Genomic DNA, 14,659 nt, shown 5'->3' on the forward strand with positions numbered 1-14,659 from the left:
TGGCAGGCATTCAAATGCTGCTGTTTTGTCATAAAGTCCCCATGATGAGAGAAATCTACCTGCAGCCTTTGCTTAATGGTGTAAGAATTTCAAGCTCTGCTACCTTCTTGGTGTTCACTCATCTCTCAGGATGGTCCCTTATCCTCACCACCCACGCAGGTACCAATGTCTGCTGCTCTGTGCCATAACCTAGCACTCTTTCTCTTCATTTAGCATTTACCTTCTCCTTTCTCCAGACCCTAGCAGTGACAGGCGGTCTTGGCAATGTTAAGACAATCACCATACTTTGACTCATTGGAGGATACGTTTGTAGGACACTCAGTCTTGTAGGAATAGAGAGGGACAAGCCAAATGCTCTCCTTCTTTCATGGAGCAAGTCCCCCCCCCCCACCCCTTATATCGCCTGGGGAATGAAGTAGGGTGTAAGTTTTATTGCTGGTTCTAATGAAATGGTACCTCTCTGCAAGCCTGGAGGGGCTCTCCATGGCTGGCTCCAGCGACCCAATGATTCTCTGAATTTGCAGTGCGGACTTGGTGGGTCACTGCTATGGCTGATTCCAACATCTGCCCTCAAACATTTAATGGTACCCCTGTGCTGCCATGGCAGACGCTGTTTATGGGAACCAGAGTGAAGTTCCAGAGAGAAACTCTGAGACGTAGTTATGACACCTAAGGGCAGTGATCCTCCACAGGGTACCCCCAGTCTCCATTTCTTCAGGCAGAGATAATACCTGTTGGGAGTATCAGGGTGTGGAGAAACCTTGTAGAAGGTCATCCCCACTTCAGACCAGCTCCCTCTACTCTCAGAACAGAAAATTGCTCTCATCTGGGGATGGCTTCTTAAGCATTTTTGCTTTAGGGTGCATAAAAATCATCTGGAGGGATTGTTAAAATGCACATTTCAGGCACCATTCCAGAGGTTAGAATTCGATTGGGCTGGGTGGGTCCCAGGAATCTGCATTTTTAATGAGCACATGAAGAATTCTGATGCAGTCTTTCACTTTGGGAACCACTGATCCAGTTTGTAGTCTCTATATATGTCCCTCTCCTATTACAATAGTCTCAGGCCCAGTGAGAAAGGGATAGGGAACAGTGAAGGTGTGAGGGGTTTGAGAGATGCCAGTCCCCCACCTAAGGGGACTGTCATTATCATTATCACAAATGTGGGAGAAATGTCTGTCCCAGCAAGACACAAGCTCTTACAGGAAAATGAAAGGGAATCACTAGAGAGAACAGAATAGAGAAAGATAAATAAAACATGAAACTTGTAAGGAATAGCTTAAGATTAAAATGCATTATGGCTGCATGAATGACCAGGGCATCTTGTAATAAGACACACTGGGAGAAAAGATGAGGTCACGCATGAAGCAGAGAGAAGGAATTTGGTGAAAAGAAAAAAAAAAAAAAAATCAGATCCTAAGAACTAAAAATTAAAATACAGCTAGAGCCTCTTTCTCCAATCCGAAACACATTATCAGATGAGAGATGTGATGTGAGACTTCAGAAACCCACTGGCAATCTAGGAAGAAAAACAGCTGCTGGAAAGGGCTGAAGACAGCACCCCTGGGTGACATGTTCCCGGTCACTAAGGATGTTAGAGGCAAAGTAATCTAGTAACTCCAGTAGGTAAACAAAAGGATGTGGTTGATGAATGGACTCCATCAAGGGGAATAAGAACACGAAACAGCCCGTATAAAAGAAAGAGCAGAAACAAGTTGCCACATAAATGGCTCCACACGAAGACATACGAATGAATGATTAGACAGACATAAGTGAGACTGTGTTACAGAAAAATGCAGACACTTTATGAGAAAGACTAGAAAACGTGCTTGAATTATTAGATCGGATGAATTTTACGAATCACCTATAAGACATTATATTAACAGTTTTAAAAAATATAAGAGTAACAGCGAAGTCTTCATAACCTTGCTCTAAAATATCAGTTGGTAGGTTTTACAAGAACTTATCACTAATAAGGAATCTGAGGAAAAATCCAGGGAAAATAGACAACAAAGCCCAGATGAAATCCAGCTATGCCACTTAGTATAATAGTGAATGTAACGGAAAAGGATTTTAACTTGTTTAATTATAGAATTTTCTTTTTTTTGGCTGCACCGTGTGGCTTGTGGGATCTTAGTTCCCCGACCAGGGATCTAACCCAGGCCCATGGCAATGACAGCACCAAGTCATAACCACTGGACGGCTAGGGAATTCACTAGAATTTTCTACTAAGGAAGAGAGTTTCCAAAAACTAGAAAGGATAAATTTCCAGCAGATACTAAGAACTGGAATCTATTACAAGGATTCAGCAATGATAAAATTATTATCTAAGATTTTAATTCAGTGACTAATTAATGCTAGCCCATGTTGACTAGGACGACTTTGCGGAGCGTGAAGCCAGTTCAAACTAGTTTAAGCTGACAAAAAAGGAGGCATTTATTAAAAAGAGACGGGGTCTATACAAAAAATAGATAAGCAACAGAATTTACTGTATAGCACAGGGAACTATATTCAATATCTTGTAATAATCTATAACAGAAAATAATCTGAAAAAAAAAACTGCATCAATTTGCTGTACGCCTGAAACTAATACAATATTGTAAATCAACTATACTTCATTTAAAAAATGAGAAAAAAAATAGACATGTGATGTCTCCTAGATTCAAAAAACAGGGATGTAGCTGGGCCACCAGAAGGACAGCAAAGGCCATCAGACCTTATGCCTCTCACCTCTCCTTTCTGCATTTCTCCGTGCTTCTCCGTTATTTTTCTTTCTATTGGGTTGTCGGTCTCTTCCTTATGAATATGTGATGGCTTTTTGTTTAGCTTTATTCTCTCTCTGAAGACTAGCTAAGCTGGTCTCAGCACCATTTTCCCTTCACTGCCTAGACCTTAAAATGATTGGGGTCCTTGAAATGTTTCCTTTGCCAGCTGGCACGATGTTAAGCTTTGTCAGTGGAGGGTGCAAGAGAGACATTGCAAAAAGAAAGGAGCTGTGTTTCTGGTACTCCTGTGCAGGCATGGCAAGCTCTTAGGCCTCGCGTGGAAAACCCTTGGAGCACAGGCATACGCGGTGGCTCCAGGCCATTTGCGATTTCTCCTCATAAAGAGCTGTCTCCCCGTCTGAGGTAGAGCGCTGGCAATCTGGTGATTTTCCTCAGAGTGTGGTCTCTCTGTCTGAGGTGGAGAACCGGCCATCGGGCGCTTCTCCTCACAGAGCTCTGTCTCTCTGTCACAAACACTGAGCTGGCCGTCATCCCGAATTTCGCCTCAGAGAACGCTGTTTCTGTCTGAAGAAGTCTGTCGTCTCTCTAGCACTTCACCTTCTAGAGAGCTGTGTCTGACTGAATGGTAGTTCTGAACCTCCAGCCTTTCTCCTCAGAGAGCTCTGTGTCTCTGGGTGAGCTGGAAGTCTGGCCACTGAGCATTTCTTCTCATGAAGGGCTGTCTTTTTGTTTGCTAAAGCAAACCAACCATCTAGCATTTCTCCTCTGTCAGCAGCGTCTGTTTTTCAAGGAAGAGTTTTGAGTCTTCGGCCCTTCACCATACAGAGAGCTGTCTTCATGTCTGAATAAGAGAGCTGGATATCTCTTTTCTCCTCAGAGTATTTTCTTTCTGTCTAAAGAAGGCCAGCCATTCAGGATTTCTCCTCATAAAGAGCTGTCTCACTTTCTGAGGTAGAGTGCGGGCAATCTGGAGATTCTACTCAGAGTGTGTGGTCTCTCTGTCTGAGGAGAACTGCCTATCGGGCATTCTCCTCACAGAGCTCTGCTTCTCTCTCGGAAAAAGTGAGCTGGTCATCCTGAATTTCACCTCACGGAGGCCTGTGTCTGTCTGAAGAAGCCTGGATCTGCCAGCAGTTCACCTTCTGGAAAGCTATCTCTGACAGGATGGCAGCTCCGAGCCACCTGCCCTTCTCCTCAGAGAGCTGTGTGTCTCTGTATGAGGTGGAGGGCTGGGTGCTGGCATGTCCTCACGGAGGGCCGTCTTTCTGTTTGTAAAGCACACTGAGCACGAAGCACTTCCGTCGTGTTAGCGCTACCTGTGGAAGGAGGAGGACTCCGCCTCCGGCATTTCACCTCAGAGAGAGCTGTCTCCCCGTCTGAACAAGAGAGCTGGACATGTGTCTTTTCTTCACACAGCTCTGTCTTCTGTCTGAAGAAGATGGCCGGCCATTTGGGATTTCTCCTCGTAAAGAGGTGGCTCCTTTCTGAGGCGGAGCGTTGGCGATCTGGCATTTCTCCTCAGAGTGTGGTCTCTCTTTCTGAGGTGGAGAACCGGCCATCGGGTACTTTTTGTCACAGAGCTCTGTCTCTCTGTCTGAAAAAGGCAGATGGCCGTCAGGAATTTCGCCTCCCAGTGTGCTGTGTTTGTGTGAAGAAGCAGCCTGGCTCTCCAGCACTTCACCTCCTAGAGACCGTCTCGGACTGAATGGTAGGTCAGAGTTGCCTGTTTTTCTCCTCAGAGAGCTCTCTTTCTCTGCATGAGCCGAGCGCCAGGCTTCGGGCATTTCTCCTCAGAGTGTGTTGCTGCTGCCTGAGTCGGCGACCCCGCTCTCAGGCACTTCTCATCTCAGAGCTCCTTCTCTGTCAGGAAAGGTGAACTGCTCACCCTGAATTTCTTCTCACAGGGCGCTGTGTCTGACTGAAATGAGGTCAGAGTCCGCGCCATTCTTTTTCCAGCGCGCTCTTTTTTTTGTCTGAGGTGGAGCCCACATAGCTTGCATTGCTTTCCCTCCAGTGCTGTCTCTCTGTCGGAGGCGGAGTTGTCACCACTCAGGCTATCTCCTCACAGAGCTCTGTCTCTCTGTTAAAAGAGGAGGGTCGACTTCCCGCGATTTCTTTGCATAGGACACTGCCTCTGTGTTGGAGGAGGAGACCAGCGCTTTGCCATTTCTCCTCCTAGCCAGCTGTCTCTCTGGAAAAGAGTGCCTGCTGGCCCCCCAGCATTTCTCCTCATAGGGGGTTTTCTCTCTGTCTGAAAGAGGGAGCCGGCCGTCCAGCATTTCTCTTCATAGAGCGCTGCCTCTGTCTTAAAAGGAGGGCCGACACTCAGGCATATCACCTCGCAGAGCGCCGTTTCTCTTTCTGAAATAGAAGGCTGGCGTTTGTCATTTCTCCTCATTGTGCTCTGTAAAGCAACAATACGCCAATAAATATTAAAAATAAAAATAAAAAAGAGGGTCAACCCTTCGGCATTTCTCCTCATAGGGCTCTGTCACTGTGTAGGCCAAGAAGGCGTGGGCGTCCTGCATAATCTCCTCAGGAAGCTCTCTCCCTCTCTCTCTTTCAAGGGGAGTGCCGGCCACCTGGCATTTCTCCTCATAGTGCGCTGTGTTTATTTCTAGGTGCTGGGCTGTCCATCGAGCATTTCTCTTCCTGGAGGGCTGCCTTTCTGGTTTTTCTGCGTGCGCTTCGCAAGCTCTCAAGCCTCACTTGACAGACCCTTGGAGCGTAGGCGCATGCGTCGGCTGCCGCAGGACCTGGCGCAGGCGCCCAACACGCAGGGCGGTCAGGCTGTGCTCGTCGCGTCCGAGGAGCAGTTCAAGGTGTTCACGCCGCCCAAGATGAGCGCCAAGACCAAGTTCAAGCTGACGGCCCACGAGGGCTGCCGCGTGCGCAAGGTGGCCCTGGCCACGTTTGCCAGTGTGGCCTGTGACGACTACGCCGAGACCTGCCTGGCCTGCCTCACCAACCTGGGCGACGTCGTAGTTTTCCCGGCACCGGACGCTTGCAGCGCGCACAGCTTCTCCAGTGCCCGGGGCCTGCGGTGCGCAGCGGCCAGCAGCACCCAGTGGCCGGTGGCTTCTCCCAGCGACAACCTCTTCTTGCACCTGCTGGTTCGTCCCCTTCGGAGTTTGCCGTGAAGTCTGAAACTGGCACCCTCTACGTGGAGGGCAAGGAGAGACCGAAGAAAGAGGCAGACCACTCCAGATTGGTAGGTGCAGGTTTAATAAGCAAGGGAACTTACTCCCGAGGTTTATCTTGGGTGGCCGCGAGAGAAGTAGATCTCTGCATCTGCCTGGCGGAACCTTAAAAGTGTATACAGAGGTCTTAACTCGGTTCAGTCATGTACAGCCAGACCTCTCAGCTACACATTACTATCTCAAGGCCGTGTACCTGAGGCAGCTTCTAGCAGGGAAGGCAGCTGGAGCGGAGGGTGAGGAGCCTCAGATTTCCTGGGTCCAGCTCTTGGGTCTGCCAGTGGTTAGGTCCCCTCAGTGGCCTCCTCCATCTCCCCCCTTCCTGCCTCCCCCAGTGCCAGGTGGTTTATAGCCGTGTGCCTCCAGTGAAACACTTCCCTGAGAACAGAGGGTGGGTTTCCAGCAAGTTCTGCTGGTGTGGGACCATGGTGACTCCTTTTCTTTTTCCATCGAGTGACCCAAGGCCAGCAGGCTCTGGGTCTCAGGCCTAGGGGGAGCCCCTTCCTCAGGCACTAGATCTCAGCCCCAGGGGTTGTGGCTGCTCCTTATTTCTGCTATTCCTGTATTCTTTAGCGTTCTCTTCACTTCCCAGCAGTCAGTCCCTCATTTCTCCAACCCCCTGTTATAGTTAGTAATTCTTTTTGTTAAACTTTCCTTATTCAGGCTACTATGTGGTTTCTCTCTCCTGATTGGACCCAGACGGATAGACCAGGTTTCTTATTTTCTCGGCTAAAAACCGAGAAAAAACTTTAAAAAAACTTTCCATAACACACAAGCCCACATCACTCTCATTTAAGAGTCAGTCCGGGGCCAGTATTTAGTTCTATTCAGAGTCCCATGAGGGAGAATCTGATTGGCCCAAGAAGGTCAGGTGATAACCTCCTAGTCCAATCAACTAAAGCCAGGGGATTGGGGCATGTGGCCACCACAAAGAGCAGTTAAAGGGTCGTTGGGACCTGGGCAGGTTCCCAGCAGGTGTCTACTACAGAACCCTGTTTATTAAAGATAAATGAGTGTATGGAAACCTGGGACACGCTGATAACCTAAAAATACCTGGCCATTTAATGAATGTGGAAAAATTAATAATGATGCTGGAGAAATATTGATACTGTACATGTTCTTACTGACCTTTTTCCTACTGACTTTAAAAAACAGCTTTATTAAGGTATAATTGACAAATAAAAATTGTAGTATATATTTAAGGTATACAACTCAATGTTTTAATATATTTGTATGTTGTGAAATGATCACCACAATCAAGCTAATTAACATTTTTGTGACCCCACATAGTTACCATTTCCTCCTCCGCTCCCTCCTCTTCCTCCTTCTCCTCCTGCTCTTCCACCACCTCCTCCTTCGCTTCCTTCTTCTTTCTCTCCTTCTTCTTCTTGGTGAGAATACTTAAGATCCACTCTTAGCAAATTTCAAATACACAGTACAGCACTGTTAACTATATTACTATACTGTACCTTAGATCTCCAGAAGTTATTCAAGCTTCGTACCATTTGACAAATTATCACCTCATTCACTAACCCTCTCCCTACCATCTGGCAACCACCATTATATCTCTGCTTCTGTGAGTTTGAATATTTTATTTTATTGAAGTATAGTTGATTTACAATATTTTATTAGTTTCAGGTATACAACATAGTGATTCGATATTTTTGTAGATTATACTCCATATAAAGTTATTATAAAATATTGGCTATATTCCCTGTGCTGTGCAATATATCCTTGTAGCTTATTTATTTTATACATAGTAGTTTACACCATTTAATCCCCTACCCCTTCCCTCTCCCCACTGGTAACTACTAGTTTGTTCTCTATATCTGTGAGTCTGCTTCTTTTTGTTTCATTCATTCACTTGTTTTATTTTTTTTAGATTCTACATATAAGTGAAAACATACAGTATTTGTCTTTCTTTGACTTATTCCACTAAGTGTAATACTTTGCAGGTCTATCTATGTTGTTGCAAATGACAAAATTTCATTCTTTTTTATGGCTGAGTAATATTCCATTGTATATATGTGAATATATATATATATATCTCACATCTTCTTTATCTGTTGATCTGTTGATAAACACTTAAGTTGCTTCCATATCTTGGCTATTGTACATAATGCTGCTATGAACATTGGGGTACATGTATCTTTTTGAATTAGTGTTTTTGTTTTCTTGGATATACATCCAGGCGTGGAATTGTTGGATCATATGTTAGTTCTATTTTTAGTTTTTCAGGGAAACTCCATAGTCTTTTCCATAATGGCTGCACCAATTTACATTCCGACCAACAGTGTCCTAGGGTTTGCTTTTCTCTACATCCTCACCAGCATTTGTTATTTGTAATCTTTTTGATGATAGCCATTCTGAGAGGTGTGAGGTGATATCTCATTGTGGTTTTTATTTGCATTTCTCTGATAATTAGTGATGTTGAGCATCTTTTCATGTGCCTGTTGGCCATCTTCTTTGGAAAAATGTCTATTCAGGTCTTCTGCCCATTTTTTAAATGGGTTTTTTTTTTATATTGAGTTGTATGAACTGTGTATATATTTTGGATATTAACCTCTTATCAGTCATATGATTTGCTAATATTTTCTCCCATTCAGTAGGTTGTCTTTTCATTTTGTCATTGGTTTCCTTTGCTGTGCAAAAGCTTTTAAGTTTAATTAGGTCCTATTTGTTTATTTTTGCTTTTGTTTCCTTTGCCTTAGGAGACAGATCCAAAAAAAAATATTGCTATGATTTATGTCAAAGAGTGTTCTGCCTATGTTTTCTTCTAGGAGTTTTATGGTTTCCGGTCTTACATTTATGTCTTTAATCCATTTTGAGTTTATTTTTGTATTAGTTGTGAGGAAATGTTTTAATTTCATTCTTTCACATGAATTTGACTATTTTAGACTCCACGTACAAGTGAGATCATGCAGTATTTGTTTTTCTGCGTCTGGCTTATTTCCGTTAGTGTAATGTCTTCCAGGTTCATCCATGTTGTTGCAAATGACAGGATTTCCTTCTTTTTTCAAAAGCCTTAATAATATTGCATTATATATATACCACATTCTCTTTATCCATTCATCTGTTGATGGACATTTAAGTTGTTTCCATATCTTGGTTATTGTGAATAATGCTGTAGTAAACATGGGAGCGCAGATATCTCTTCAATATTCCGATTTCAGTTCCTCTGGTGATATACCCAGAAATGAGATTGCTGGATCATATAGCAGTTCTATTTTTAATTTTTAAGGAAACTTCATACCGTTTTCCATAATGGCTGTATCAGTTTATATTCCCAACAACTGTGGATAAAATTGGACCCTTATTTCACACCACATAAAAAATCAACTCAAAATTGATTAGACTTAAATGTAACACCTGAAACCTTAAAAACTATTCTAAGAAAACACAGGGAAAAGGCAACAATTATTTTGGGTATGACAGTAAAAGCATAGGCAACAGAAGCAAACAAGTGGGATTACATCAAACTAAAAAGCTGCACAGCAAAGGAAACAATCAACACAGCAAACAGGGAAGCTATCAAATGGGTTTTGTAAGCCACATACCTGATATGATGTCATGTCCAAAATGTATAAGGAATTTATACAACTTAGTAGCAAAAAACCAAATAGCCCAATTACAGAATGGGCAAAGGGACCTGAATAAACATTTCTCAGATGAATAGTTACAAATGGCCAATAGGTACAAGAAAAAGTGCTCAACATGACTAATCATCAGGGAAATGCAAATCAAAACCACAGTGACCTAGCACCTCATATCTGTTAGGATGGCTCTTACCATAAAGCAAAAGATTACAAGTGTTGGCAGGAATGTGGAGAAAGGGGAACCCTCCCACTGACTTCTAATAATACTACTCTACCCCATTATTTAAATGGTTGCATAGTATTCCATTTTATGTATGTTTGAGTGATTATTTAACCAGTCTTTTGCAACTGCAAGCAGTGCTACAAAGACTATTCTTCTACATAAGTCTTTGTGTTTCCAGGCAAGTATATCTACAGAATAAATGCCTGAAGTATTATTGTAACAAGGGGAATGTGCATTTTGCATTTTGATCGGTTCTGCCAAGCTGCCCTTCACACAGCCTACATTAATTTACCACTCTACAAGAACGTATGAAACTACCTTATTTCCCTCACTATCAATAAACTTTTATACTTTTGCCTTTCTGATACGTGAACTATAATATTACATTATAGTTTTAATTTACATTTTTCAAAACTCATGACTGTCATTGAGCATCTTCCCTATGTTTAAAAGATATTTGCATTTCTTTTTCTGTGAATTGTTAATGCCCTTTGTCATTTTCTCTTGGGTTGTTGGTCTTTTTCATACTGGTTTGATTTTTTAATATTAAGGAAATTAGTCCTTTGGCTAATGTTGGCAGTGTTGCTTCAGTTTGTTCTCATCTTTTTGGCTCCTTTTATGCTGTGCGAAGTTAAAATTTTTTAAGTTTAGTCAAATTTATCAGTTCTATCAGCTAGGAATATATTCAGCTACAGGAAATAAAAAGCCAACTAACAATGGCTTGAAAAGATGGGAGAATATTTGTTACATGCGACATGCAGGGAAAAATTAGGGCATCAGCGGAAAACTGCATTGTCTAGAACACAATGGGTTATCTGATTCTGATTCTATCGGATTTATTTTACAACTTTGTAAGTTTTAGATAACTGATAGCAAAACAAAATAATTCTAGTCTATAGACATACAAATGAATTATGCCCAGTAGAGGGACAACTCTCCTCTACTGTCCCCCTCAATGGAAAAACCAGTTTGTTTGTACATTTCAATATTCCTCATCTAAATATGTATCTGTTCTTTGGACTGTAACACCTTGGCAGTGTTAAAATCTTTAACACAGGTTCATTTTTATAATATATGAGAGCCATGATTTTACCTTACTTTGAAAATTATCTTTTAACAAATATGAAGTCTGAAGGTAGGCAGTTTAGGGGCTCAGTGATGCCATCAGGGAACCAGGGTTTCGCCATTTTTTCTGCCTCACTATCGTTTTTTTAAAAATTAATTAATTTTATTTTTGGCTGCGTTGGGTCTTCGTTGCTGCGTGCAGGCTTTCTCTAGTTGCAGTGAGCAGGGGCTACTCTTTGTTGCGGTGCGTGGGGTTCTCATTGCGGTGGCTTCTCTTGTGGAGCACGGGCTCTAGGCGCGTGGGCTTCAATAGTTGTGGCTCGCAGGCCCAGTAGTTGTGGTGCACAGGCTTAGTTGCTCCGCGGCATGTGGTATCTTCCCCGACCAGGGATCGAACCCGTGCCCCCTGCATTGGCAGGCGGATTCTTTTTTTTTTTTTTTTTTAAATATGGTTGAAAGTGTTACTTGTTCAGCATTAATCTACTGCAAATGCATTTTCATCCCCCATGTTTTATTTATTTATTTGTTTATTTTTGGCTGTGTTGGGTCTTCGTTTCCGTGCGAGGGCTTTCTCTAGTTGCGGCGAGCGTGGGCCACTCTTCACCGCGGTGTGCGGGCCTCTCACTATCGCGGCCTCTCTTGTTGCGGAGCACAGGCTCCAGACGCGCAGGCTCAGTAGCTGTGGCTCACGGGCCCAGTTGCTCCGCGGCATGTGGGATCTTCCCAGACCAGGGCTTGAACCCGTGTCCCCTGCATTGGCAGGCAGATTCTCAACCACTGCGCCACCAGGGAAGTCCCGGCAACCACTTTTAACTCCTTAAGCATTTAACTCCCCTGGTTGTTCCTGCCATATTGTTTGATGATATGCTTATATTGATATTTATTGATCAATTTTAGTATATTCAGTGTCTTTCTCTAAGGACAGATGGAATTAGTTCTCTTAACCCTCCTTCCCTCTTTCATCTCCCCCAAATACAGCAGTATTTTCAGTTATGTGAGCAATCAAGGTGTACTAGTCATTATAATGATATAAATTTTGCTCACTGTAAAGTATAATTTCGTTTTCTTTCTTATACAGCTTTATGTTTTTCCCCAGCGAGAACAGTTACCTCAGTTGTAACTTATCTACTTTCTCATATACAGTCTCATTTCTTTCTTGAAGTCCTATTGAGTTTACTTTTTTCCTGGCAAAAAGCTTTGTCTTTTTGCTCCAGTTTGTCCTGGTTGCTTTCTAGGTTTACCTGTACAACCATTATACTGGGATTTCTGTTTTGCTGCTCTCCTGGGTTAAACCTGTGCTTTTCTGGATCCCATGAACTCCTTGTTCTTGATTTAACCCTTGATTTTGCTGGGGCTGGTACCCCCAGGAGCTTCTTAAGAAAGAATGGAGACAACCTTTTTGAGTCCTTTCATATCTGAAAATGTCTCCATTCTGCCTGTACACTAGATTACCATTTTGGCTGGAAATTCTGGATTGTAAATATTTATTTCCACAGAAATTTGAAGGCATTACTCCACTGTCTTTTAGCTATCAGAATAACCATTCTGATTCTTGAATCAATCAATACAGTTGATTATATTTCTTTTCTTGAAGAGTTTATGATCTTCATGTACAATTGATGTGAAATTTCTTTTTTTTTTTTTTTTTGGCTGCACCATGTGGCACGTGGGAACTTATTTCCCCGACTAGGGATCGAACCTGTATCCCCTGCATTGGGATCACAGAGTCTTAGCCACTGCGCCAGCAGGGAAGTCCCCTTCACTATCCTCTTATTGTTACTAATAGTTTCAATTGACTCTCTTTATGTTTACAAGTATACATTTATCTCCATATAACAAAAATTTTGCCTTCCCTTTTCTGGTGAATGGGATCTTCTTTTCCTCCACAACATCTTTTAAGTCTTTGACGCTAGAATATAGGAAAGCCATAGCCTTCTTTCCTTTTATTTCTTTCCCTCTTTCTTTCTGTATACCCATACATAACACATTCTGCACACAAATATATCTTTCTTCCAAATACCTTGCTGAATTCTTTAGTTTTTAGTGGATTTTTCAGGTATAAATCATTTTACCTGACATACTGATAGTTTCTTTCTTACTTTTTTCTTTCCAGTTAACTGCCCTGCCCCCTCTAAAGTCTTATAGCTCGGTCAGGCTCTCCAAAACTTTAAATGAAATTGATGAGAGTAGGGGTATTAATATCCGTCTCGACTTTAACAGGAATTCTTCTGGTGTATCACACAGTTTGAGATTCATTGTGGTCTTCCGAGTCTTTATTAAATTAAGGTTTCTTTGAATCCCTAGTTTACTGAGAATTTTTTTGTTTTTAAACTCAGTAACCGATGTTAAATTTATCAGTGCCTTTGTTCGTTTAACGATCTGACTGTTGTCGTTGTGCATTGTTTAAAAAAATGTAATCCTGGACTTAATCTGCTCGTATTTTATTTAGAAACTTTGTATCAAACGCCTTCACAAAGGAGAGAGCCCGGGCAGTGGGAGCGGGCGCCTGGTGCTCGTGGAAAAGAATTACTTAGTTTTAAGGAAGGATAAGAGGGTCCGGGACTATTTGCTCCCCAGTGGACCGGGAGGGTCAGCAGGGACATCCTTTCTTCTGAGCTTGGGGAACACTACGAAGGTTGGAAGCAGATTTTAAGTTTCTAATAATGACGCTGAGATCTCTGCCGGACCGCCACTGGATGGCGCGCGCAACCAGCGGAACCAGCGGAACCAGCGGGCGTTGCTCCGCGGCGTTTGGGGAAGGATAATTAGAGCGCTCCTCCGAGCTTTTCATTAGCTAGTTCTGCAGGAGTCCCGCCTTTCCGGTCTCCTCATTGGCTGTCGGCCCAGGAGGGGTGTGCGTCTTTGGTCAGCCCTTCGTGGGGTCTTTTTTTTTTTGCATTTCAGTAACTTTATTGAAAGATATCCCTTAGTACCAAAACATAATGGTAGTTGGGTAGGTTACCTCTGCCAACTCAAAATTAACACTGATGTATTAAAAATATTGAAGTTTATCAGTCTTTTGGGAAAACTGGAAAGTTATCCATAAAACATGTTACAAAAGTATAAGATACACTGTGGTTCTTTGGTTTATTTTCCAATGCGTATCTCCCCATAGCATGATGTCAAATTTGGGAACAGCCATCCTGGATGGATTCAGGCTACACATTCCACTAACTGTTTATAACACTTTAACACAGATCTCCTTAGGTTCACTGAAATCCTGAACACTACCTCAGCAACCTAATAATTATGAAGATGCCTACTTACCTTTCTTAATACTTTCTTTTGGCACAGTAGGGGCAATTAATGAAAGTATATTCTCTCCCTTTTAAGCAAAATTCTAAATTAGAAGCAATGACAGTTTCATAAAAACAGTGCTTAGTAAAAACTTCTGGAGTGTTAAATCAGAAATTTTTCAGAGTGACGTTAATTTGTTTTGAGTTACTACTACAATAAAAACTAATTTTCTAATTTTCTTGATGGGACTAGACTGAGGCAGTAAATTTTGTATAAAACTTTTTAAATCATGGATATAAACATCACCTGTTTTCTAGAAAAATATTAAAGATAACTTAATATGCTGAAATTAATAGGTCTGTAGTTTTGCTTTATATAAAATGCCCTCAAATTTAAATGTGATTCCCATGTAGCAATAAAGTCCACATCTCTGGATTATATATTACTTGCATTATGGGTGCCAAGAAACCATTTTCACTGCCTAGAATACTGACCCTATCATGCCTTAAAAGTGCATTTGTGAAGTGGTGGTTTTGATGTAAACCTCATATTTAAATTTAAAGTTTAAATTTAAATTAAGTAGGTTACCATTTTTAACATCACCTAAATACAATA

Source organism: Balaenoptera ricei, chromosome 20 (assembly GCF_028023285.1).
Source record: "Balaenoptera ricei isolate mBalRic1 chromosome 20, mBalRic1.hap2, whole genome shotgun sequence".
NCBI classification, from domain to species: Eukaryota; Metazoa; Chordata; class Mammalia; order Artiodactyla; family Balaenopteridae; genus Balaenoptera; species Balaenoptera ricei.